This window comes from Cygnus olor, chromosome 2 (assembly GCF_009769625.2).
Source record: "Cygnus olor isolate bCygOlo1 chromosome 2, bCygOlo1.pri.v2, whole genome shotgun sequence".
NCBI lineage: Eukaryota > Metazoa > Chordata > Aves > Anseriformes > Anatidae > Cygnus > Cygnus olor.
In genome coordinates, this window is record NC_049170.1 from 133,946,512 (window position 1) to 133,972,356 (window position 25,845).

Below are 25,845 nucleotides of genomic sequence, written 5' to 3' on the forward strand. Positions count from 1 at the left end.
CTGATGTGCAAAAAAGAGTAGTCTTATAAAAGGAAGAAGATGATCTACACATCCCTGTTTGGGTGACATTCATATTGTACTCCTATGAAATTTTCTTGAATAATAACAATAGACGGCCTCTGCAAGGGCAGGACAGCCTGAGTGGGAAGCCCAAATGTTATCCCTCTCAAGGGAAGGTATGCAGCTGAAGTACCAGTGGAACCTTTGGTGCTCCAGTCTCCCAGAGGAGCTTGCAGTAGGCTGTTTTCTGAAAAAACAGAATATACAGAAAATACAGAGGAATGGAGAAAATGCAGCGAGATCACCAGGGCATATAACTTCTCACTTATCCCCAGGTCACATAGTTGCACAGTACAACATCAGGGCAAATAAATATCCATCTGGATACAAACTGCTGAGCTTTGATTCTGATTTTAGATATTAATGCCTACATCACAAGAAAACTAAATACTGGCTGGGGAAGAACCCCTGATATTTTAAATTGTCACAGACTCATCATGTATGCCAGTATCAGTTAATATCTCTTGCGCATATCTCCTGAAATTTCTGCAAAGCATTTTGACTTACCAGATACCGGAAGCTTTATACAGTGCTTTGTAACATAATATCCTCAGGCAGCACCACAAAACTCGAATATAGAGGATGCATGACTCACTCTCCCCACCCCACCATCCTCTATCCTAAGAGTGGTTTCTAAATTAAGTTTCAAAATAACTTCTTCAAAGTAATCATTTTTTCATCCTACCTGTTACTACTATACTATGGCAATAAGATGTTACTTGGCTTTCCTGTGCAAGCATCATTTAAATGAAAACACTTAACTCTGAGAATTGATATTTTAAGAAAAGCACCTTAAATATAGTAAGAATTGGCAACAGCACACAACATACCAAAATAGAAGGTAACTCATTTTCTTACTGAAAGACACTCTGCTCTCTGCATTGTGGTTAAGCATACTGATAACCATGTTATTTTGCAACCAGCGTAAATTGCATTAGACTTAGAAGAGGAACAGTTATGGCAGAAGAGTAACACTTATTTTGAAGGAAGAAAACTGTTTGCTCATTCACAGCTAGGATTATAGCTGTATTGAGTGTAAATAAAATAGAGTTTTGTTAATAATAATAATAGTTTATCTCTAGAATCCTGATGTGGTTTCATGTGTGGACTGGGCTAATGTAACTAATGTAGTTAGTATTGCGTTAGTCATGGTGGCAGGGATTAGCTTCGTAAGACTCATAAGACTCAGAGTTAGGAAGAGTGTTTGATCAATGCACAAGGAAGAACTTTGGAGGACAGCAAACGTGCACCATAGGAAAAGTCAACTTCTAGCATATCCTGAATTTCCATAAGTTAAAATTTGCATAGGCAATAGTCTAGTAGCAATATATGAAATAATAGGAATAAAGCTTTTTTTTTTTTTTCCTTTTTTTTTTTTCTCATTTTTTTCTCCCTTGTACTTCATTGTTCAGGGAAAAAGGACAAAGTGGTTGGTAGAAATAACAGTAGAAGAGTAGAATATGTGATCACACTCAGGGTAAGACTGAAGAGAAATACTCTTTTTACTCAAAATCAAGTTGCAGTATGGGTACTAAATGCTTACAAATTCATGTGTTCTGCCATCTACTTCTAACTGGAGGATCTAATTTAAAAAAAAAAAAAAGTCACATAAAACAGAGTTTAAGAGAGACAGTGCAAAAATAGCTATAATCTAAGAAAAATATCTCCAAATAGAAAGAAGATAGACATCTATAGAGTAAACTGAAGTGGGAATATTTGCCCAGAAGCAGCTTAAGAGATAGAATTGTAGTAGAAAGTAGAAAGCCTACAGAGACACATCAGTGTTTGTTAAAAAGCAAACAAAATCTTTCAGTGACTTGAAGACTATCATTATCCCAAACCACTTCAAATAGCATTGAAAAGTCAATATCATTATCAACAACATGAGTATGCCATCCAACTTCTGCAGAGAAATAATGCTCACTTTTTATAATATAAAAATGAATTCTGTCATATTGAGCCAGATGAACCATTCAGCCACTGACAATCTTGACTATATATATATATATATATATATTTTACTTTTTTTTAAGGGAAAAACTGAATGCCTATTTGTGGAAAATTACCAGAAAACATGGGGATACACAGTTCTACCAAGTTTACGGCCAATACATTCATTTATTAGGTGGGTAAAAATGACACCAAGGAAACAGAAATTCATGTGCAGATTCAGTGGAAGAATTTTAGACAGAAGGCAGATAAATTGAATATTAGTGTGAAATTGCTCCATTCTTCATATCTTGACAGGTGGTGGTCTCCAGCTTTCACTTGAACTTTGAGAACAAGTAAAGGAATCCAGACTGTTGAATGAGAACTGACCCCCACAATTTTTTGAGGTGGTTATCTTAACTACTTGAGTTTCCAAATATGTACTCTTGAGAATATTTAATATATAGTGACATGGAAAAAGGGAGCAAAGAACAGCATTTGAAAAAAGAAATCAAATCATAAGAGGGTCTCAAATCCTAGAGAACCTTACCTCTTCATCAGAAACTAGAACAGCAATGTACTGTTATATTTATATTTATTAAATATTTATTAATTTTTGAGGCTCCACTGACACAAAGAAGCACCTACTAGTAAAAGGGCCTATACTTAAAGACATGATTCTTAAAGTTGCTTTTTGTTGTGGATCAATTTAAGGAAGTCATTTTAAAGACAAATAGAACATATGTAGTCACATTATCAGTGTTAAATAAGTTCCATAAAGAAGTTGCAATGAAGATAAGATGTAATCAATATTAAATCTTTGTACTCTGGAGTATATAACACTGTATTGCTTAAAAAAAATAGTTCTAGTGTTCTACTACATTAGTGGGGTTTTGGTGTAAGGACAGCAGTTGTGACTGCTGTGGGAAGAGGCCATAAATGGCCCTGTACCTGTCACAGCCAGTTCCAGCTGGCTTGTACACCAGTGTGAGCATCTCATTATGCATCGAAACCACAACCAGCCAGTGGAGTCCCAGTGTCATGGCTTTGATGTGTTCAAGAAAGAGCAACAGACTCTGTGGAGGGAACTAGATGAAGGAAATATTGGGGACATAGCTGAAAATGCATTTTCAGAAGTAGATTCCAGACAGTGTACATTCCTGAGGGATTGCAGACTATGGATTAGCAATGCTAAAGCACAGACATCTCTGAGGAAATGTGGTAATAAGTGAACCCCCCACTAGGGCACAGACAATATGAGGGACCACAATCATGGACAATACTCATTGGGGCAGAGGAAAACAAATAGAAGCAAGAAGTGTTGAAAAACTCACCAACCCCAACCTCCTGTCCTCCTTGTCACATCAACATAAGAATTTGGGATTGACTGAGTATAACCCACTGTCAAAATAAGGTGAACTAAGACTGGAAAGGGAGTTGGAAAAGTGACTGAATTTGAGCCTGGCAAAAGGGGATGAGAGGTCTTTCCTAATTGTCTTTATTTATTTAATACCTCAATCAGTAATCAAAATTCTGTATTAGTTGGCAATAAATTAAACTATATCCTCCAAGCTGAGACTGTTTTGTCCACAACAGGCATTATTTATAACAGCTTGGGTACAGAGAGAGATGTGTTGATCAAGGAGAGAGTCCAGCAAAGGACCACAAAGATGACTGAGGGACTGGAGAGAAAGCTGAGAGAGCTAGGACTCTTCAGCATAGAGAAGAGAAGGCTCAGGGGCAATGTTATCTATGTATATAAATACCCAAAGGAAGGATGCAATGAGGATGCAATGAGGATGGAGCCAGGCTCTTTTCAGTGGTGCCCAATGCCAGGACATGAAGCAACAGGCACCAACTGGTACACAGGAGGTTCTGACTGAACATTAGAAAACACTTTACTATTGGGTGACAGAGCACTGGCACAGGTTGCCCAGAGAGGCTGAGAAGTCTTCATCCCCGGAGATATTCAAAAGCTGTCCAGACAAGGTCCTGGACAACCTGCTTTATGTGGCCCTGCTACAGTAGGGGGTTGGACAAGATGATCACCAGAGGTCCCTTCCAACCTTAGCCAGTCTGTGATTCTGTGAGATAGAACCAGCAGTTGTTCCCTTGGCAACCCAAGAAAAAATTGCTGAAAGCATTATTAAACTAACCATGGGGCAGCCAATGAAATAATAATAATAATAAAAATAATTGATTACCTGGTAAAACAAGGAGTGGTCTCAAAGACTCATTCACCTTACAACAGTCATGTTTGGCATGTAAAGAATCTTACTGGAGAATGGCAGTTACCAGTAGGTGTTAGCTTTGAAATCACATCTCCATTATCTGCTGTGGTTCCAGACATGTTGCAATTCTTGCACAAGCAAAGAGCCAAAAAATATACCTGGTGGGTTACAACTGATGTTGAAAGTACTTTTTTTTCAGTCCCTCTCGCTGAGGAAGCAAGACACCAACTTGCCTTCACCTGAAATGGTGTGCACCTGGAACTGGCTGCCCAAGGGGTGTAAATACAGCCAACTCATCTACTTTGGCATCATCCACCTAACTTTAAACCAATAGATATCCAGATAATTTTTCCATTATGTTGATTGTGTATTGATTTGGAGAAACAACTTCAAAAAAGTTCTAAGTAAAGGATAGGTTAACCTTGGACTTCAGTTAGATGACCACCAAACTGCTCATTCACTCCCCATCCCCAAGAGGACAGGGAGAGAAAATAGGATGAAAAAGCTCATAAGTTGATATAAAGACAGGGGGACCACTGACCAATTACTATCATAGGCAAAACATACTTGACTTGGCGAGAATTAATTTAATTAATTACTAGTTTAATTTATTATCTATTTAAAATAGATTTTGTCTAAAACAAAGAAAAAAAAATAAAGCAACACCTACCTCCCACTCCCACTTTTTCTCAGGCTCAACTTCATTTCCCAGGCTCCTTCTTTCCCAGCTCTTCTACCTACCCATCCCCTCCCTGATTGGTGCAGGGGGAATGGGAAATGGGCAGTTATGGTCAGTCCACAGCAGTTCCTCTCTGCCTTCTGTTAGGTCTCGTCTCTGAAACATATCACAGCTGTCCAAATTTCTTGAGTAAGTAACATGAATGTTCATTTGTAATAAACAAGAATGCCTTCTTGATCATTAACAGTTTCTGGTGCACGCACAGCCCCAGTTACAGTCAATTGACCAAACCCTTATATCAAGTGACTTCCAATAAAAGTCATTTTATGACAGAAGAGAAACCAAAGCAAAATTTTTATCAGATCAAGCAAGAGGTAGCCTGTGCAATGGCATTACTAATGATCCAGAAATGTAGCAATTTTGCTATGTACCGGTGCAGGAAAGAGGAGCAGTTTCTGGTAACAAGAGCAGGATTTTGCGGCAATGATCTCCTCAAGAGATGAGAGGGAAGCTGTTGGTATTCTGGAGTTGGAGCTATAGTGGAGCCCAAAATAGTCACATTTCTCTGGAGTAAGAGGCTTAAACTGCAGATGAGGGTGTTCTTCATGCCACTGAAATGTTAGGCACACAGCAGCCACAGTGGTTATACTCTACACTACCTGTCCTGAGCTTTTTGTTCAAGGATTCAAAACCCACTGAGGAAAGAGCAATCAGTACTATGTTACAAAAATGGGTCTTGGCCCCTACCCAGGAGGCATGCACCAGTTCAAGCTCCAGACTGGGATTAGCTGAGTTTATTAGTCAGTAAGCCAGTAAATCAATAACGTGAGGAAAGCAAATTCCTTGGCTGTTGAAGCCCCAGCATATGATGAATTAAGTACTGAAAACAAACAATAGGGTTTGTTTACAGATGGATCTTGTAAAATTGCAATAGGGGTCAGGAGGTGGTGAGCTGCTGGTTGGAATCCCTCCACAGGAGAAGCTGCCACCTGCAAAGGCTCTAGTCAGTTTGCAGAAGTAATGGTCTTGAAAATAGTCTTGGAACATGTTCAGGAGCATCAGTGGCCCCAGTGTATGTGTATACAGACTCCTGGAAGGTGGCTAATGCAGTGTGGAAATGGATTGAAGAGTGGAGCTCATATTAACAGGCAGCAGTGAGTAGTTGAGCCTGGGGAAGGGGGAGGAAAGTGTAGGTGTTTAATTGTGTATGGTTTTAAGTGTGTTTGTGTAACTTTTTCTTAGTATTTGAATCAATAATCAAAAGTTTGTGTTAATTGGCAATAAAAGTTATGTAAAATTCCTCAAACTGAAAACATTTTGCCTTTGACAACTGCTGACAAGATGGCACAAACAAGAGGATTTCTAGAGGGTAGCTCTAAAAAGCAAAATATTGATTTCATCTGCTTGCTACCATACACTTCCTTCATGAAAGTGGAAAAAGGGTACTGTACGGATGGACAGATCTTAAGGAACAAATATGCCCAGTTGCTGATGGGACTGTGCAGGCAACCCTTGCAGATTTAGGAGACTTAAGAAAAATCTATGTTTCACATAGGAAATAAAGAGATTACCAGCTGCGTATGCAAGCTTATTTGGCATATGTTTGAATAGTGAGAAGAGTGCAAACAATACAAAAAAGAATATAGAGGATATAAAAATTTTCAACTGAACCTGGAAAAAAAAATCAGATCAGGATTTAGGAAATATATGGATTACAGAAGGTTAATTTTCAAATTTCCAAGAGAAAGTCTATCTAGAGGGCAAAAATATGATGAGAAAACCAAAGACAGATTTTACAAGTTCTGACCTATCTAACTGACTCAGGAAATGAACAACACATTGCAGTATAATTCAAGTGACTCAATGGCATCAGGGAATCTGAAAACATAATGGATAGCAGTAGGTATGCCTAATCCCCTGGAAAGACATCCAAGAATCTGATGTCAAGGGCAAACAAACAGAAAAGGATCTTTACCTGCTAATTTTGGATCCAGCAGTCCGTCTTCACAGGTAACAAAGCAAATTCTGATGATCTAGAAAAACACTTTTATCTCCTGAGTTCATCTGGACCTCACCAGAGAAATGACAGACTCTGCCACAGTTATGATAATGCCAAAAACAGTGGGCAGCCCTCTATAGCAAAGTAACCAGTGACCTGAGGTGAGGATATACAGCTGAGCATGCTTAGGTCCAGCCATCAAATTATCACACAAAGCGATGACAAAAAGCAATAGTCCATGTTTTAATGGAAAACAATGCATGTAAGGTAAATGCAGACTGACAGAGCACTGGAGAGAAAAACATGGACAACTGCACAGAATTGCCAGATAGAGAGCATTTATGGACATGAAGAATGTGACCTAGCAAAATGTTGCATCCTATGAGAAATGAATTTTCCTAATATGTCTATGAAAAGAGTTACATGATCTGACAAATCCTCTTAGGAACCACAAAAACATTCAAATTCAGAAATTCTAAGACCAAGAAGCTTTTAGCATTTATATTTGATAGGAATTTTGAAAAGATTGGTTCCCATTCTGATTCAGAAAAAAAATAATCAAAAATGTTATACTGAAAGAGAAAATGTGAATTTAGTGAACCGCACATCAACCCTGTTTCAAACTGATGGCAAGATTTTTCACTATTCTGCTACATGCCGTCTATGGCTCTTTTTTAATGTCTTAGCTATTACAATATATAACATTTCTGAAAAGAAACAAAATAAATAGCTTAATTAGTATCAGATGTTTCCAACTGTGAGTAGTTTAATAATACATAATTTGGTGCAGTTAATGCAAACAGAAAGGGATGATAAACTGTTTTATTAAATATAACATAAATTGTCATAACTACAATATCAAATTCTCCTCTGATTTGATTTTTAAGTGAAAAATTTTTTATTTGTCCTTTATAATCATTTTTATGGAAGCATATGTAATATTCTTCAATATATTGATAGCACACTTTATCCTGAATAGATGATCTTTGTTACGGATTCTACTTGTAATCTAGGTTAGATCTGAATAACCATATAAGTCACTTACAGACTTCTATCTGTGTGAAATTTAACGAAGTTTATCTTTGCAGTATCAGAGAAAAATTCACTATTTAATAATATCTATAGATTTCAGTTTATATGGAGAGAACTGAAAGCAGGTTCTTAATTTTATCTCCACCACACTAGCACCAACAGATGAACTTCAATGATATAGGTGAAAATTAGTACTGGCAGGTGAAAATTTAAAGGTAAACCGTGAGTGTGTAGAAGGGTGATATCTTCTCCAATTTTTTCTCAGCAAGGCTACAGGGGGCTGACAATGTGGCAGTGCCTATTTCACAGTTTATCCCTATTTTTCAGGAAGACTTACTGAATGGAATACTCTCACTTAAATGAAAAGCATAATTCATTCAGACCCGCAGGATGGATGAAACTAGTGGTGCCTTGTACTGTAAGAAAAGACCAAACATATATTTTGCTGTGAAGTATATGGTGTGCTGAATGCAAAGTATGAAACAACATTGCAGCATTTTAATAGACAGCCCAAAAGAATTAGGATAGTTAGGATAAATATACCTTTGCTAGCTTGGAAATATCTATAGAAAAACAGAGTTCACCATTTTTGTCATATGTAGGCATGAAACATTTTTTTTTTTTTTTTTAAAGGAGGTAGTGTTCTTGAAGATGAATGCTACATATTTTGGTGATTTTATTAAAAAAAAAGAAGTAAATATTTTCAAAGCTGTCTCTGTGTTTTTGGATATTATACAAAAGCTAAATCCATTCAGAGAAATACACAATTTTATGATATTTATAGAAAGATATGAGAGATTAAAATTTAATTTTAAATGCTATTAGAAATAATTTTTGAAATAGTTCACAGATGATCATTTAATATCATTTCACACTTTATATGAAATACCTAATCTGAAAGTAGAAAAATAATCTAGAGTTGGTTCAGAAGATCTGGAAATTGTTTCTTGTCTCATGATTCAAAATAAGACAGTTCATGAAGTTAATTAACCACTGAGTTTGACAATAACTGTGGTAGATTTTTTTATCACACTGAATTGAAAACTGAATGTCTTCCTAAAAGACATGCTCCAATTAATAAATGAGTTAAAGGGCATCATATGATGAATATCTACTCCTTTGATATATAGAAGAGGTAATGTAATTATGATGACACTTGAAAGTACTTTAAAAGGAGTTCTTACCTAACAACATCCCTCTAACATCTCATCACAATAGGAATGAATGTACTTCCATCTTAAAGGAAAAATTAAACATCTGTTGGTGCTCATTGCATGCTGTGATGTGAGAACATTTCTGTGACACCCCTTGTTTCCATTCTTATTTTTCCTAGTACAACTTTTGGATTGTAATAAAGTACATAAGAACAGAAAATTATCTCTTAATCTGGCATATCAAATCTATCTCTCTAGAAAATAGTTTTAGACTTTATGTAAGCTGGAAATTTTAAATATATGCAGTTTAAATTTGGATTTTGCAGGTTTTAAAAATGTGCGTTCATATGTTCACAGATGTAATATAATGTGAAGTAAGAAAGGAATAGTTAGCAACTTTGCAGTCTGATTCTACCACCATATTTTTATTGGAATGAGCTAGCCATTTCACTGTTTCATTACAGTGCTGGTCTAGAGCCTTAAAAGGTAATACATAATCATTTCCCGGGGGGGGGGGGGGGGGGGGGGGGGCGGGGAGTGAGCTTCAGAATATAGCTTATCTGCAAGGCAAAGAAGGGCTGGAAAGAAAGTGTAGAAATGTGGATAGTTTTTTTAATGCAAATTTTAAAATGTTAAAAATAATTTTAATTGCCCTGGCATTGCATGAACATTATTGGATTAGTCATTAATTCAAGCTGGCTGCAGGTTTTTAAATACCTTTCCAACTTTGCTGTGTGAGGAAGCAGATCATTTTAATGGATATTTAAAGCCTCAAGATGTGTCTAATACTGGAAAGCTTCAGTGTAGAACTGGCAGAACTACGGTGGCTTCAAAATTCTACTAAAAAAAGTCTCAATGCATCTAGTATGTCATGTAGAGACGTCTAACGAAAGATAGCTCTTGTTTACAGAACGGCAACAATGAAAAGTTTGGTCTCATTTGTACTTTGTCTTCTTTTTTTTTCCCTATGTCAAGTTTTAAGGTTATAGTTTGAGAGTGGCTTATGTAGAAATTTGCTGTTTATGTCCTCTAAGGCTTTCTCTTAGGTGATGCAATAGTTAATGGAGCTTATGAATACTTTGGAAACTAAATAATTATTAAATAATTCTAAGTTAATTGATTCTCACTAGGCAGTATCTTTCTATTAATGGTTGGACTAACCACAGGCTAAGTCACAAAAACAAGTAACAAACTTCTCTGAGGCTCAGACAAAAGACTAAACCTGGTGAGAAATTTAGGCACACAGAAGTACTTGACAGCTTCTAAATTATAAATCAGGCTGTTCTTCACCTTTCCATGTAGATTCCACAACTAGCTCAAAAAGAACAGGCATGTCTGTAGAACTATGCCAGATTACTCACCCAGGTTCTGGAAAGGTGGATGGTCTTTTTTAGCCAAGGGCTCCACATACCTGGAAAAGTGCAGTACCATACACTAAAGCACAAGTGTATCCTGGGATACACTTGTAAACATTTTGAAAGCTTTTGCACTACATGGTAATTTTTATTTTTTACAGATTTTTGATTCATAAATCCATGAACATCTCAATATTTATCTAAAAAACAAGCAATAAAATGAGAAATGTTATTATCGTTCATTTGTTCATTACTGGGCAGTCCTTACTGAAGTCCTTATAAAAGCTGTCTCCATCCTAAGAAAAACAAAGGCACTAACAACACCCTTGTCCCATGTTTCAGTACTAACACCATCAATAAACCTTTTAAATCCACAAAACAGTAAAAAACAATCAAAGCACACACAAAAAAAATAATCAGTGGGGATGAATAAACAAGATGTTACTAACTAAAATGCTGCGGTTTTGACTTTTTTTTTTTTTATTTTCCTTTAATTGTATAGAATCTTACACAGGAAAGACTCACTTGGTAGCATTTCGGAAACAGTGAAAGCATTAAATAGGCTTTTTGTGGCAAAAAAGATACAAGCTAGGCTAGGCTATGTTGGTAGTTATTGCTGCTGCAGAAATCCAGTCATTTTTCTTTTAAAAGGCAAGGGCAGGAAAAAGATAAAAAAGTTGGTGAGACCAAGTCTCAATTGCAACTTAAAAATAAGAAAATTACAAGTACAGTGTGCAGTTTTATCTGTCACTTCCAGACTTGATAAAGTTCTACCCAAGCCTGTGAGTAGAGAAATAAGAGTCTGATGTAACAAAAAAAAAATTCCTGGCTTATACAAGTTCCTATAGGCAAGCTGTGTGTTTAAAAGAACCCATATCAGGATTGTCATTCTCTCTAAAAATATTCAGAGGTTATATTATATCTGAGTCCATCCTGGCCCGTCTTCAATTAGCTGGAGGAAATATTTTACTCTTAAACTCTTACAGTTCTTCATGATGCCTTCTCTTCCTTCAGAGTGTAAATATGAAAAGGAAATCCAAGAAGGATTCTGGATCCTGAGTCAACTGCTAAAGCTACATAAAGGAAAATGTTTTTGACATGCTTCCCTTCCTAGCTATGCTTTCTAGCATTTGCTATTGAATAGTTTAAGAAATCTCCTTACTCAAAAATGTCGCTTCTGGATTGCCAAGTACATCATGTACACTGTGAGGGATGAAAGTTTTTAATTCTGTGTTTCAGGTTCCAGTCTGGTAGGTCTCACATATCAAGCCCATATGCTTCTAGGGATTAATCCAGTTCATTTAGCTTAGGGTAACTACCTACCTTCATTTTAGGTATTTAATGAAGTATTAAGATTTATCTCCGAAGAAAGGATCTATTTGTCCAAGGTTAAGCACCTAAATTAGGCAGATATGATCTCATTCATGAAGACTTCAAAGGCACCTACTTCTTTCCATTGACCAGATAGGAGATGTAGGCTTTACCTTTAGAATATTGTCTGCTTTAATATGACTAAAATGGAAGGTAAACAGTTTAGGCTCTACCTTAAGGTTACTTTTGGGTCTAGCCTGAAATACTTGTTCTTTCATTTGAATTTTTTACCATTTATGTTTTATTCCAGTCATCAGAATCATTCAGTCATACTCATATGATATTCTGTATTAAAGACACTTTCTGATTCTGTATCATTACCAACTTTCATTATCACATCAAAACTTGTTGTGCCAAGTCCATAATGAAATATTTAAATAACATCAGTCCCAAGACTAACTTTTTAGAATTCCACCAGTAACTTTCTTCTAGGAAGATAAATCTCATTTCTGTTCTCTTCATATTTCATTGGTCAGTTTCTTAGTTTCTTACTTATCACACAGTTTCTCTACTAGTTCCCATTTTCTACAGCTTAATGAATATCCCCTGTGACACTGCATCATCATCATTATTGTTATTATTATTTTAGTGAAGAGCAGATTAAGTCTACTGCATTTCTCTGAATAGCTTAGGAACAAAGGAAACATGATCCATTATATTAGATCAGCTCAGAAATGACATCTTAGCAAAGTCTAGTGTAAAGAGATAATAATTTTAAGATATTAATCAAAAATGATAAGTAATATTCTCAGAATTCACCCAGAGACCAAACTGAAATACTTATTGAAATATGTGGAGAGAAACCAGAACAACACTAAAACAAATAATCTTTTTTAAAATGACAGTTATTAACTGAATTATTTCTAATGATCTGATGTTTAGGCACCAATCAGCTGGAACCCTGCTCCCTTAGAAACTGCAAATACTAACTCTACAATGTAATATGATGTTTTATTTGCCTCCTCCTTGGTTCTTTCTTTCTGTCAGTGTGATGAATTATATTGGTGTTGCAAGTTATTGGGTCACTAAAGTTAGAGCACAAACTCATTTTTATGACAGCACTAAGATATTACTCTGCCTATTCCTTGAAAATGAAAAGAGTGTTTTTGAAGTTGCAACTTTTTCTACATGCACCAAAAATGATTTCTGTGGTCTCTTTAAAGAGAAATTACTTTGTAATACACATCACGTCCATGTGTCACATCTGACATCAATAAGCCCTGATATGTTTCTTCCTAGGTGTTAATGTCAATACCTGAAATACAGTACTGTTCTGGAGAAAAGGAATAACCTGGGAAATAGAGATGCACTGAGAGCTCTTGTGATTCACTAGCATAGAAATGTCTTATCAGATGAAGTTATGAACTTCTGTGAGAATTCTGTATGCTATTTTCCAACCAAGACAGACTGTAGTTTTTCTTCTCTTGTGAGCAGAAAATCATGAAATATTATTACAGTGATGTGTAATAATGCTTATCAAACAGCAAAACCAGAAGTGGACACGATCAAACATAATTTATTATTCAAAAAATATAGGTGTGCAATTTTAGGGGTGATCTCTGAGAATGATTATTTTAGAAATAGCAGAGGAAATCTTGGCTGCACTGAAATCAGTGAAATTTTGCCATCAATTTGAATAGAGATAGAATTCCAGCTTCTTGTTTTAGTTTTCATTTTCATGTCTCACTTCTTTGGTTCTCTGGACATTTTGTATTCAAGGTGTATTATAATTTGTTTTATCTTTCAGCTCAATCTCACTATTTTTGGTAGATTACTTATATATGTAAATTTATTCTTGAATTTATTCTTGAATTTATAATCTAAAATTTATTTTATTCTTGAACATATCTGTGGGGAGGGCTAGAGTATCTGTGAGAAAGGTGAACAGGTGAAATGCAATTACATAGATTTCATACAAGTTCAGTGGGAATCAAATATGGTTTACTGTCTCTATTTCTAAAGGAAACCAGTATTCCTAACACACTGAAGGATATCTACCAGGATGTTCAGAGCACACAGCCTGTATGAAGGGGCTGAGGGAGACTGTTTGAACTGTCAGAGAGAAGACTAAGGGACAATAAAACACTTGAAAGGTAGTAAAAGTCTTCTCAGCAGATGATACAGCAAGTGGCAATAAGATAATTGAGGTTGGGAGGGTTCTCAAGGGGTCTCTATTCCAACCTTCTATTCAAAGTATCTGTGAGGTCAGAGCAGTGTGCTCACGGCTTAGAATCATATAATCATAGGTTGGAAACCTATAGGTTCAGGTTGGAAAGGACCTTAAAGATCATATAATTTCAATCCCCCTGTCATGGGCAGGGACACCTCCCACTAGACCAAGTTGCACAAAGCCCCATCCAACCTGGCCTTGAACACTTCCAGGGATGGGGCATCAACAGCTTCTCTGGGTAACCCGTGACAGTGCCTTACCACCCTCAGAGTAAAGAATGTCTTCCTTATACCTAATCTAAACTTATAAATTTTTAGTATAAAACCATCTCCCCTTGTCCTATCACTACACTCCCCATCTTTCCTGTAGGCCCCCTTCAGATATGGAAGACCAATCCGTCTCCCTGGAGCCTTCTCTTCTCTGGGCAGAACAACCCCAACTCTCTAAGCCTGTCTTCATAGGAGAGGTGCTCCAGCCCTCTGATCATCTTCATGGCCCTCCTCTGGACCCTCTCTTATAGGTTCACGTCTTTCTTATGCTGCAGGCCCTAGAGCTGAATGCAGTAGTCCAAGTGGGGTCTCACAAGAGTGGAGTGGATGGGGAGAATCACCCCCTTCAACTTGCTAGCTGCTCTTCTTTTGTTGCAGCCCAGGATATGGTTGGCTTTCTGGGCTGCAAGTGCACATTGCCAACTCATGTCCAATTTTTCAACCACCAGTACCCCTAAGTCCTTTTCTACAGGGTTACTTTCTATCCTCTCACTGCCCAGACTGTATTTGTGCTTGGGATTGCTCTGACCCAGATGCAAGACCTTGCGCTTGGCTTTGCTGAAACACGTTATATTTATGTGGGTCCACTTTTCTAGTTTGTCAAGGTCCCCTTGGATGCCATCCCTTCCCTCCAGTGTGTCAACTGCACCACTCAGCTTGGTGTCATCTGCAAAATTGCAGAGGGTGCACTCAATCCCACTGTCCATGGCACTGACAAAGATGTTCAATAGTAAAGGTCCTAGTACAGACCCTTGAGGAACTCATCACTGGTCTCCATTTGGACATCAAGCTGTTGACTGCACCTGCATTAGTGCGACCATCCAGCCAACTCTTTATCCACCGAGTGGCCCATCTGTCAAATCCATGTCTCTCCAATTTGGACACAAGGATGTCATGAAGGACAGTGCTAAATGGCTTGCACAAGTCCAGGTCTATTCTGAAAAACCTTCAAGAATGGAAACTGCACAGCCTTCCTGGGCAACCTGTTCATTGCTTGATTGCCCCATTTCATAAAAGTTTCTCCTTATTTCCAGTCTGAGCCTCTCCTGCTTGAACTATGTGTGTTGTATCTTATCGGCCTACCATGGACCATTGTGAAGAGCCTAACAACAACTTCTTGATTTCCTTGTTGATACTGATAGGCTGTTGTTACGCTTTCTGAAGCCTTCCCTTCTCCAGGGCGAACAAATCCAGCTCCCTCTGCCTTTCATCACAGGGCTAATGCTTCAACCCCACCTGTCACAGTTCCTGACTTCTGAATTTGCTTCAGCATTTCAAAATCTCTTTTTATACTGGGGGTTGGGAGAGGGCACAAAATTGGATGCGGTCTCATGAATGATAATGTACGATGGGATAATAACTTCCCTTGATCTATTTTTGAATGGAATTCAAAAATTCCTGTTCATTTCACCCAGGATTTGGTTGACCCTCTTTGGTGCCAGGACACACTACTGACTCATGCTCATCCTGCTGTCTATGAATCCCCACTGGTCCTTTTCATCAGAGCTGCTTCTCAGCCTGATTCAACCCAGCCTGTATTGTTGCCAGTGATTCTTTCTTCCAAGATACAGGACTTGGCATTGGCTCCTCTGGAATTTCATGGGGTTCCTGTTGGTCCATTCCTCCTGCCTGTCCAGGTCACTTTGTATGGCAGCCCTGTTCTCAACTATTTCAGATGTTCCCTCCATTTTAATGTGATCTGAAAACCTGAGGAGACTGCACTTAGTCATCTCCTTGAGATAATGGCGTTGACCATGACAAGTCACAGAGTAGACCCCTACAATTCTTTACTTTTTACTAGCCTCCAGGTAGAGCATAATCCATTAACCACTGCCCTTTAAACCTGATCACACAATCATCTTTTTACCCGTTCATTGTGCACCCATCCAGACTGTAATGTCCTAATTTGGATTCAGTAATATTGTGGAAGACAGTATTAAAAGCCTTGCTAAGGTCAAAATAAATGATATTCACTGTTCTCACTTCATCCTCAGATTTTTTTTTATCATGGAAGGCAACCAAGTTGATCAGGCATGATTTATCTTTGGTAGGTCTACAATGACTGTTTCCAGTCACTTTATTCTCCTTTGTGTGCCCAGGAATGTGTACCAAAAAGGCTCTTTCCATTATTTTTCCAGGGAACAAACAGCCTGATTGGCCTGCCAGAGGCTGAGGCTTGGAATGCTGAGGTTGGAGATTATGAAAAATATTCAGTAAGGAGTAATGCAATGTTGGAACAGATTATGGAATCTCCATCCTTGGAGTTTGTTAGAACTCAGTCAGGCAAAACCATTACTGACCTGATTAAACACTGGCAATCTCCTACTTTAATGTAACCCTGTTGTTTTGTACAAATTTACCTTTTATTGTACCACAATCACATTTTCTATGCACAACAGATTAGGTCACTTTAGCTTTCATGCAAAATATATAGGACTGTTTTTGCCTATTTTTATATTACTCTAGGAAAAGAAGAAGTTAAGGATGCTCTAAGGCAACATTTGAAGTGCAGTCAAGAGAACTTTAGAACACAATGGAAAAAATGTGGTCATTTATAGGCTACTCTCATTTGAAGTTCACAACTACTCTTAATATTGAAAACAGAAGAATTAAGTAGTATTGTCCCTCCTCAACTACTCTACCTTACACAGGCACTGAAATAACTTTTTAAGATTTACTGTGCACTATGAAGGATTTCACTTCAAACTGCTTTGTACCCAAAGACGACTTAAGTACCTTAGAAAAATTCTTTAATCCTATCAGCCATATTAGACAGACGGAGAAATTTAAAAAATAAATTATTAAATTTATTTCAAGAGAGGAATTTAATTTTAGTGGTGTTATGAGGACTGAGCATTTTGCACAATTGATCTCAAGAAATTCCATTCAAGAAGATTGGGTTGAATTGACTTTGTGAGAGTGGTGATGAACAGGATGTTATCCTGACAGAGCTCTATCCTCCGTCTTTTTGAGTCATTGTCCTGTTCAGTAGGACTTGTGTGCAAATGACATATTTTTTATCAGTAAAAGATTTTATATTTAGACACCATTTTTCCAGGCCTTAAAAATGTTTTTATTCCTACATGACTGGATCTTCAAAATCAGTCTAATTGAAACTTATTGGGATTTGATTCGAATAGGAAACTAATAGAATACATTAAAAATGTTCGGATTCTACAGTAATTTTAAGGATTGAATATACCTCATTAGACAATCAATTAACATATATTTTGAGGGTTTTTTTTTCCTTTTTTTTTTTTTTTTTTAAGTAATTAAGCATGCCACTATTCCTGTTTTTTTTACCTGATTCTACATTCTTAAATTTTGCAATAGCGTGATTTACTTGAGGTGTTTGAATGATTTTTATAACCTTTGTGAAATTTGATTTTCTCTTTCAGTGTATCATGTCCCATGCAGTGGTATGGATGTAGGGAAAATTGTCTGGAAGGTTGCCGGGCAGAAAAGGACCTGGGGATGCTGGTTGATAGCCAGCTGAACATGAGCCAGAAGAGTGTCCAGGTGGCCAAGAAGGCCAATGGCACCCTGGCTTGTATCAGAAAAAGTGTGGCCAGCAAGAAGAGGGAAGTGATTGTTCCTGTGCACTCAGCACTGGTGAGACAACACCTTGAATACTGTGTTCAGTTTTGGGTCCCTCACTATAAGAAGGATATTGAGTTGTTGGAATACATTCAGAGAAGAGCAATGAAACTGGTGACTAGAAAACAAGATTATATGAGGAACACCTAAAGAAACTGGAGTTGTTTAGTCTTGAGAAAAGAAAGCTGAAGGGAGACTTTTTTGATTTCTACAACTACCTGGAAAGAGGTTGTAAAGGTGAGGGTGTCAATCTTTTTTCTCAGATGACAATTATTAGCACACAAGGAAACAGTTTCAAGTTGGACCAGGGGAGGTTTAGATTGGATATCAGGAAGAATTTCTTTGCAGAGAGGATGGTTAGGCAGGTACAATGTCAGGAATAAGTTTTTCATGGAGAAGGTGATTGGAACAAGCTACTCAGGGAAATGGTAGAGTTGCCATCCCTAGAAGTACTTAAGAGATATGTGGATGTATTGCTTAGAGACATGGTTTAGTGGTGGACTTGGTAGTGTTAGGTGATACTTGGACTTGATGATCTTATGGGTCTTTTCCAATCTAAATAATTCCATGATTCTGTGATATCACTTACATAGAAATTTCTGTCTTTCTAAGAACACAGCTACAGAGACGGATATCACAGCATCACAGAATCACATGATTAGGTTGGAAGGGACATCTGGAGGTCATCTGACCCAACTCCTCTGCTCAAGCAGAGCCACCTAGAGCAGGTTGCCCAGGAAATATCATCCATGTAGTAAACTGTACAGGCACAAGACAACTTCTAGAAGAATGTGGTGCATTCATTTAAGTCTCACATTTGATTGTCTCATTTCATCTCTATTCACTACCCTATTTTTGCCACAATTTTAAGTTCCAGACCTTGGGAAAAAAAATCAATCAACTGTTTAAAAAAATAAAATCAGTGCACTGAAAATGTATTTTCCATCTCACACATTGCAGACCCTGGTGCTATGTCCTCATTTTCAGCTTGGAAATAATGATCTCACTGTAACTACTTTTAAGGTTCAGGTTTGAATCTAGCTGAATATTAAAATGGAATAAGCAGAAGTTTTCCATCTCTCTTTTTTTTTTTCTGAAAAAAAAAAAAAAAAGATGGCAAGAAAGGGAGAAATGAGTCTAAAGATCTAAACCCATTAGATTTTCAAGTGGAAAGAACTTCTCTAGAACACTTTGAATGTTAGTGTGGTTCCCTCCTCCAGGCCAGAGTCTACCAGCAGAAGTGTTTCTATTCAGCACTGATATTAATGAAGAATTGTGCTGCCTTTACCTGAAGAAGTGCTCACTGGAGAAGAGTAAGAGTAACTTGGTTTGTCACATTTTGAACCCACTCATTACCCCACAGTTGTTACCATTGTCAAGAGACAGGCTCTAAACCAAATGCTGAGCAGCAGCCCAGTGCTACCAGTGTTTTGTAAAAGTTCTGTTGCCTCTTCTTTTTTACCAATAATGTACACAGGCAGGTCAGAAAGGACCCATAAGGGAGCTGCTCTTCTGGCTCATATCCAAAGTATTTTCTCTGGCAGTCAGGCCTTTTGCTCACCTGCTGCTGAGTGACAGACGATGGCAGGCACTGACCTTGCATATCCCTCATGAGAGGCCAAAAGGAGCCAGCTGTAGATGGTTACCAGTCTCAGCAGGGCTATTCTCAAAGCTGAGTCATATATCTCTCCAGACTACAGTCTTATCCAGGTGGTTATCAGGCCTATCCCCACTGCTTTAATAGTTATCTTTAAGCAAAGGATTTCCACAAAATGGACATAAAACAGCTTTTGAAAGATCTAAGTTTTCTATATCATCTGCTTACCTGCTAGGAAATGAGAAGTACTAACACTCTGGAATCCCTCAGGCTAGAATGATTAGTGGTCCTTGAAATAGCAAAGTATCAGTGAACAGCAAACAAACATTTTCTCATGTGAAAGCTGCATTGTGAAAACAGTCTATAGCTCATTGTACAAAAATAAACAGATTAGTGCCCCATGCAACTGATGTTTTGTACAGTCTGGGCATTGACATAACAAGCTTATAAAGTTGGGGCCAGGCCAGTTCTGATTCCAGGAACACAGCAAGAGATTGATTAAAGTGAGCTTTATACCATCTGTGGTCAGGTTGTGCTTGGGATAGTTCATATATCTGCAAGAGCAGCAATAAATACGCCAGTAGAGACAACAGCTTTTCATGAACTGAGAAAAGAAATAAAAGCCAAGCAGGAAGATGATTTCTGCCTATCAGTAAGGATTCAAGGAGAATGAGTGGCTCCCTGTCGCCTTGTGAGAAAAAATCACCTGCAAATGAAAGCTGATACTGGAAGATGCTTCCTCAGAGGTGAATTTATGATTCAAACTCAAATTCATTCTAATATTTATTCAATTAAATTTGGTATAGGCATTTTGGCAGAAATTCAAAGTCTACATTAGTGAGACAGTAGCAAAATATATATCTGGGTAGGAATAACTGGCTCTCAAATGCTTTAGTCTATTAGTGAGATTGAAAGTAAAGGCCAAATTATAACCAGGGCATAAACCGGCACAATTTAATTCGCTTCAGTGGTATGATACACTTTTCTGCCAGGTATATGTTTTGCCATAAGAGGGTCAGGGCGAGCAAAGTAGTCCTTACTTCTCCATACCTTCAGCTAACACGAAGCAGCTGTCATCCCCACCACAAGAATTACTTGATTCCATATACACGCCATTTCTGATCCATCCACAGCTTAGGCCTTGTGCCAGCTCCTGTGGGTGTCTTGGCAGGGAGCTCCATTAAGATCTGAATTACCAGCACACATAATCACCAATGTCAGTTGTTAAACATGAAGCAGTTATGTCAAAGGATAAAGCAGAGAATATATTTTGTGATTAATATCCTGCTTAATGTTTTGTTATCTCAAGCATCTAATTGGACCTAGAAAAGATTTGCTAGTGCCTGTAAGTATTTTAGCACTGAACTGAGAAAAGCTGGAATTACTACAGGAAACACTTTCCACGTTTAAAAAAATGCAAGAAGTAGGTAGCTGAAAACAGTAAAGCATATGATGTAGGCAGGAAAAGTAATACTATGTTCTCTGATCCATTTACATGGGAGTAATTCAGGCAGACATTTTTTTTTTTTTAACTTGTTTGATATATAGGTTTCCACAATGGGTTATGTGTAGATTTAGAGAAATAAAAACACAAGGCATATTTCTAATAACACTTTATCTTTCTGAGTTTCCCAGACATGTGCAATGACTGCTGAATCTACTCTGGAGTAGTAGCTTCTTTTTAAAGAGTACCAAATCCTTTCTATGCTATTAGTTAATGCTATGATTTCAAACTTTTATTATTGTGTGTATTCTCTGATGGAGTTTGCTGGGGCAGACCCTCCTGCTTCTCATTAAATTACGATGTTCTCATTAAATCCCATAACAGTACGGGATTAGGCAGCAATGCTGGCAGACAAAGCAGTTGTCATGGACTGCTAATATCATCTTCTGTCATTGTCATTTTGAAACTATTTAATTATAAAATTAGTCTAATAATCCCACTTTTCTTAGGAACACTTTTTCTTACCTAGCTTTCTGACAGAAGAATATTTTTCAGCGTTTAATACCAGAAGCAATCTTTGGATGTAAAGCTGCTCCTCAGTAAAATTCTTAACATTTCTATAGATATGGAACTATTTGTTATTTAATAGCTTTAAGCTTTTTGACTCCCTTTTTGACTTGTTTTATGTAATTTTTGATGTCCAGAATAGCTCTGCAAGTGTTAAGTGGTCAGATGCTATTTAGGCATTAATATTCACATTCAGAGATTCTTATTATCTTTGCTGATATATGACTTTCCAGATAAGTTTTTGATTTTGACCAGACTAATTCTAGCCCCCCCCCCCCCCCCCCTTTTTATTTATTTTTTCTTCTGGATTTCATCATTGATCTTCTTTATCACCTTTTTTTTTTTTTTTTTTTTTTTGTTACAAACAAAGCAATATTCCAGACTGAGGATGATGTGCCTTTTTGATGGTTTAATACAACAAAATCTGGGAACCCTAGTCCATAAAGAGAGCTAGGAAATAACTTTTACAGGTTACGTACCTCTCATCTTCTTTGTCTTTTACAGATAGATGTTTTACTATTATTTTAGTCACTTAGAAATGTGCATAACACATGCATTTTTAAGCATTCCATTTTCCTTTGCCAAATGTTAACAGACATTTTCTGTTTTGGACCCCAAAATTACTATGCCCCAAATAACCCTAAGTTTTGGACTCTATGTGAAGCAGTGGCTCGACAAGACAAGAACCCTACAACTGCTTTATTTGGGCTTCAATAACAGTCCTTTTGCATTTATTCAGCTCTATAGATGAAAGAAAAACAAGGTTAAGAAGCCAAATTCTCAAGAAAGAACCATTTGTGGTTTAGAGAGTATAAAAGATTGACTCTGTACTTACCATGAAGAGTGATGGAGACTCCCAAATGCAAGTTCAAGCTTTATCATAGACTTGCTACTACTTTAGGTTAGGTTAGCAGTACTGAGGGCTATTCTGACTCTCTGGGTCATGAGCCTCAGGTGCACAATCTACAATTTCAATCAGTGCACCAAATGTATTGAAAATACTCTTGAGAGGGCAATTTACTAAATGGTGGGGTTTGGAGTAGTCAGCAGAGTCAACAGGAAGCTGCTAAAGCCTAAAACTGGGGTCAGCTGAAGAGGCAGGGAGGTAGAAATTTCTGCTTTTTGAGAGTTGCCAATAATTATATTTTTCTTTAAGAAAACAGAACCTAGATTTTTTTTTTACTATTATTAAAAAAGGTAACTCAGTAGCTGAAATTTGGGAAAATGAATTGCAAATAGAGATAGAAATATGTGAAGGAATAACATCATCTTATTACTAAAAGTCTTCTGGGACTTGTATTATAATTGCAACGAGATCTTGAAAAAGCAGTCACATAAACACAATTGCTTAGTGGTATCTAATTACATTATCAGGATACACTTGTCACGGAGATTATATGCTGCAGTAAGTGCAATAATAAATAATATCAGAAAAGGATTTGCTGAAGAAATTCCAAAGGCTGAATCATCATTTCTGTTAAAATAATTACATTGGGAAGTGTTTCAAAATTAGGAGAAGAGCCATTCACTTTAACACATAGAAGGGATTAAACAGTGGTGGTATTACATTGAGATAGTCTTTGGCCCATCCTCAGCACAGCTGAGAGTATGTAAGTACTCACAGAATTCTTACCTCAGCAGGAATTTTCTGCATTAAGTTTTGATGTTGTTCTTTTTAATTTCTCCCTTAAGTAACATCTATTGGGGAACATTTTTCAAGTTAGACAGTTCATAGATTTTCTTTCTTTATTTTTACATGATCAACTGCTGTTAAAGTCGAGAAATGGAAGGCTAAACCTTAACTGAATGGGAAAAAGGAGAACATAGGATGCCTCTATGAAAGAATATGTAGGGGAACAAAAATTTTGATGGCACCACACCTGACATGAAACTTCCCTTTCCCCAGAGTAGCTCATGACATTTGAAGGCATAGGATTCTGCACAGTCTTTGTCCATTTACTGACAAGAAATCCAAACCTAGAGGATCTCATTTTCTTCTCATGTACAAGGCATTACTATTTTATTGATGGAACTGAAACCGGTCACTTACATGCTTGAGAGAGTAGAATAGTAGAACCAAGATTTTTTCCTTTTTTAATTTCAGCCTTTCTGCAGTTTTCATATGGGGAGGCATCATTAAGCATATATAGTGCAAGAAGCTAACAATAAAAGTCCATTTTCTACAAAGTATTGTGCTCTACCATGAAAAGAATGCTTGTCTTTTAAGGCAGGTATTCAAGATCCCAGGTTGAAGGGGTAAATCCTCTATTGTCCTATTAATTTATGCCATAGACAGAGACACACACAGCAGTGCACTGTACTATTGCCTGTGGAAGAAGCCATACAAGATGAATCAGAAAGTTATAATTCCCTGCAGAAACCCATGTATGAGCTAGGAGGGAATCTGGATTAAGAAGCACAGAAAACTACTTATACTTCCTCCTAACTAATCCCCTTGGAAATAACTAAGATGCTGAATTTATCAGACTTGAACCTGTAAAGAACCTAACACAGCTAAAAGGACTATTTTGGGGTAAGAGCCATACTTATGACATTCCTGTGGTAAACGTACATAAATTTGTCTTTTAAGGCAGATATTCAAGACCTGTGTGAAATCAGTGAAGACAACATGCATTTATTTGGGATTCTATCCCATCTACAGTTAACTACTCATTTTAATTTTGAAATCCTGCTTCTGTTCTATAGCCGCTTAATAAAACACATTTTATTTCTAATTTCTAGAAATCCAGTCTCAGAATATTCTAGAGGCTTTTGCTCAAAAAATGTGAAAGGCAACCAAGCAATTTGAAAGGAGGCTTGGTGGACATCTCCCATTCTTAGACTAATTTAGTTGAAAAGCTAAATCCAAACTGTAAAGATTTTATAACATATTTCATTCCATAAGAACATTTATTGCTACCCTTATTTTTAGTGGTTTCTGGAATCATCTTTAGGCTTTGTTATTATTGTAAAAGCTGGTTAGAAAATTAAGATATTTCCAAAAGAATTTATTTTTTTTAATGCAGAAATAATTTTCACATAGACAAACAAGTCACCACTGAAGGCTAATGAAATGAGATCCTAGGGTAGATATCACTGTAAGTAAAACAATATCTCTTTTGGCCTTAAACATTCTTAATTTATTGGCTTCCTGACATTCAAATACTTACAAGATTGTCAATTAGTCATATTATTGTAAGTGGAAATACAAAAATTTTTACTTAACTTATCCATGTGAAGGAATGCTGTTTTATGAAAATACAAACTAGGTATTTATTGAACTGAAGAATGCAGGACTGTAAAGGTAAAATGAATACCTCTTTATGCTTCCTTTGAGGCAGGTAACATATAAACTATATATTAGAGGAGAAAACTGTAAAGCCCGCCCACACTTTGACTCTAATATTTTTCTGTATTAGATAATTTACATGGTAAAAACAGTTTTCTAAAGAGATACATCAATTAGAAGGAAAATGTACTAATTTTGTAACTCTTGTTTTAGTATCAAATTTCCAATCTATGCAAATTAGAAACTACTGTAACTATTTTGGAGGAGATTTTGAAATATCCAAAAAAGTATTATGTTCCATGCTTGATTATTTAACATGGCGAAAGACACAAGGGTCTGACAATTTGAAAGGACAAAGGCTCTTGGTGCATGTTATGTGGTGCTCTGAAAATCAGTTAAACTTTCAAAGTAGAGATTGAGCAATTGAGTTAACCTGACAAATGCATTCACTACTTTGCTGGCCATATTCCAAAATCAGTTAATTTGAAAAATGTCTTGGAATTTCCAGAGTTACTTTACCAACATCTTGCTTTCACCTGTTCCAAAAAATAAAAGTGTTTGTGTTATACACAGAGGTGACTAAGCATGGTTTGTTGTTGACCATCAGTCAGTAAAATATAGACCAAGAAGACTGGTAGGAAGTCAGAAATTTAGACAGTTTGGGTAAATACAGACACCACATTGCATCTGTCATATTATGTCAACAGGAAGACTGTTGGAAAATTATAAATATATACCAGAAAAATGGCTGCTGTCGCCTGTTTTCAAGCTTCTGTTTTTCCTATAAAACTTTAACATTACATTAAAATATTCTTTACCAGCACCTCATCCATTTGAAAGTACAAAATACTTCATGTGCTAGAGAATGACAGATGGTCTGGCTGGTTCTAGTAAAAAGGTCCAGGAATCTTAGAATTGGGTCTCCCAACTTTGAGTTCAGTGTAAACTGAAAGAGCAGTGAGAAATTTCTTTAGTCAAGTGATGCTTCTTTAAGGGTCACTAAATCTGTTGTGTAATGTAAGCATCTAGAATTTGATAAGCGTTTGGATACCCTTAGATGGAAAATGTTATTTAAGTTTAAAGGATTATATCTATGTATTTA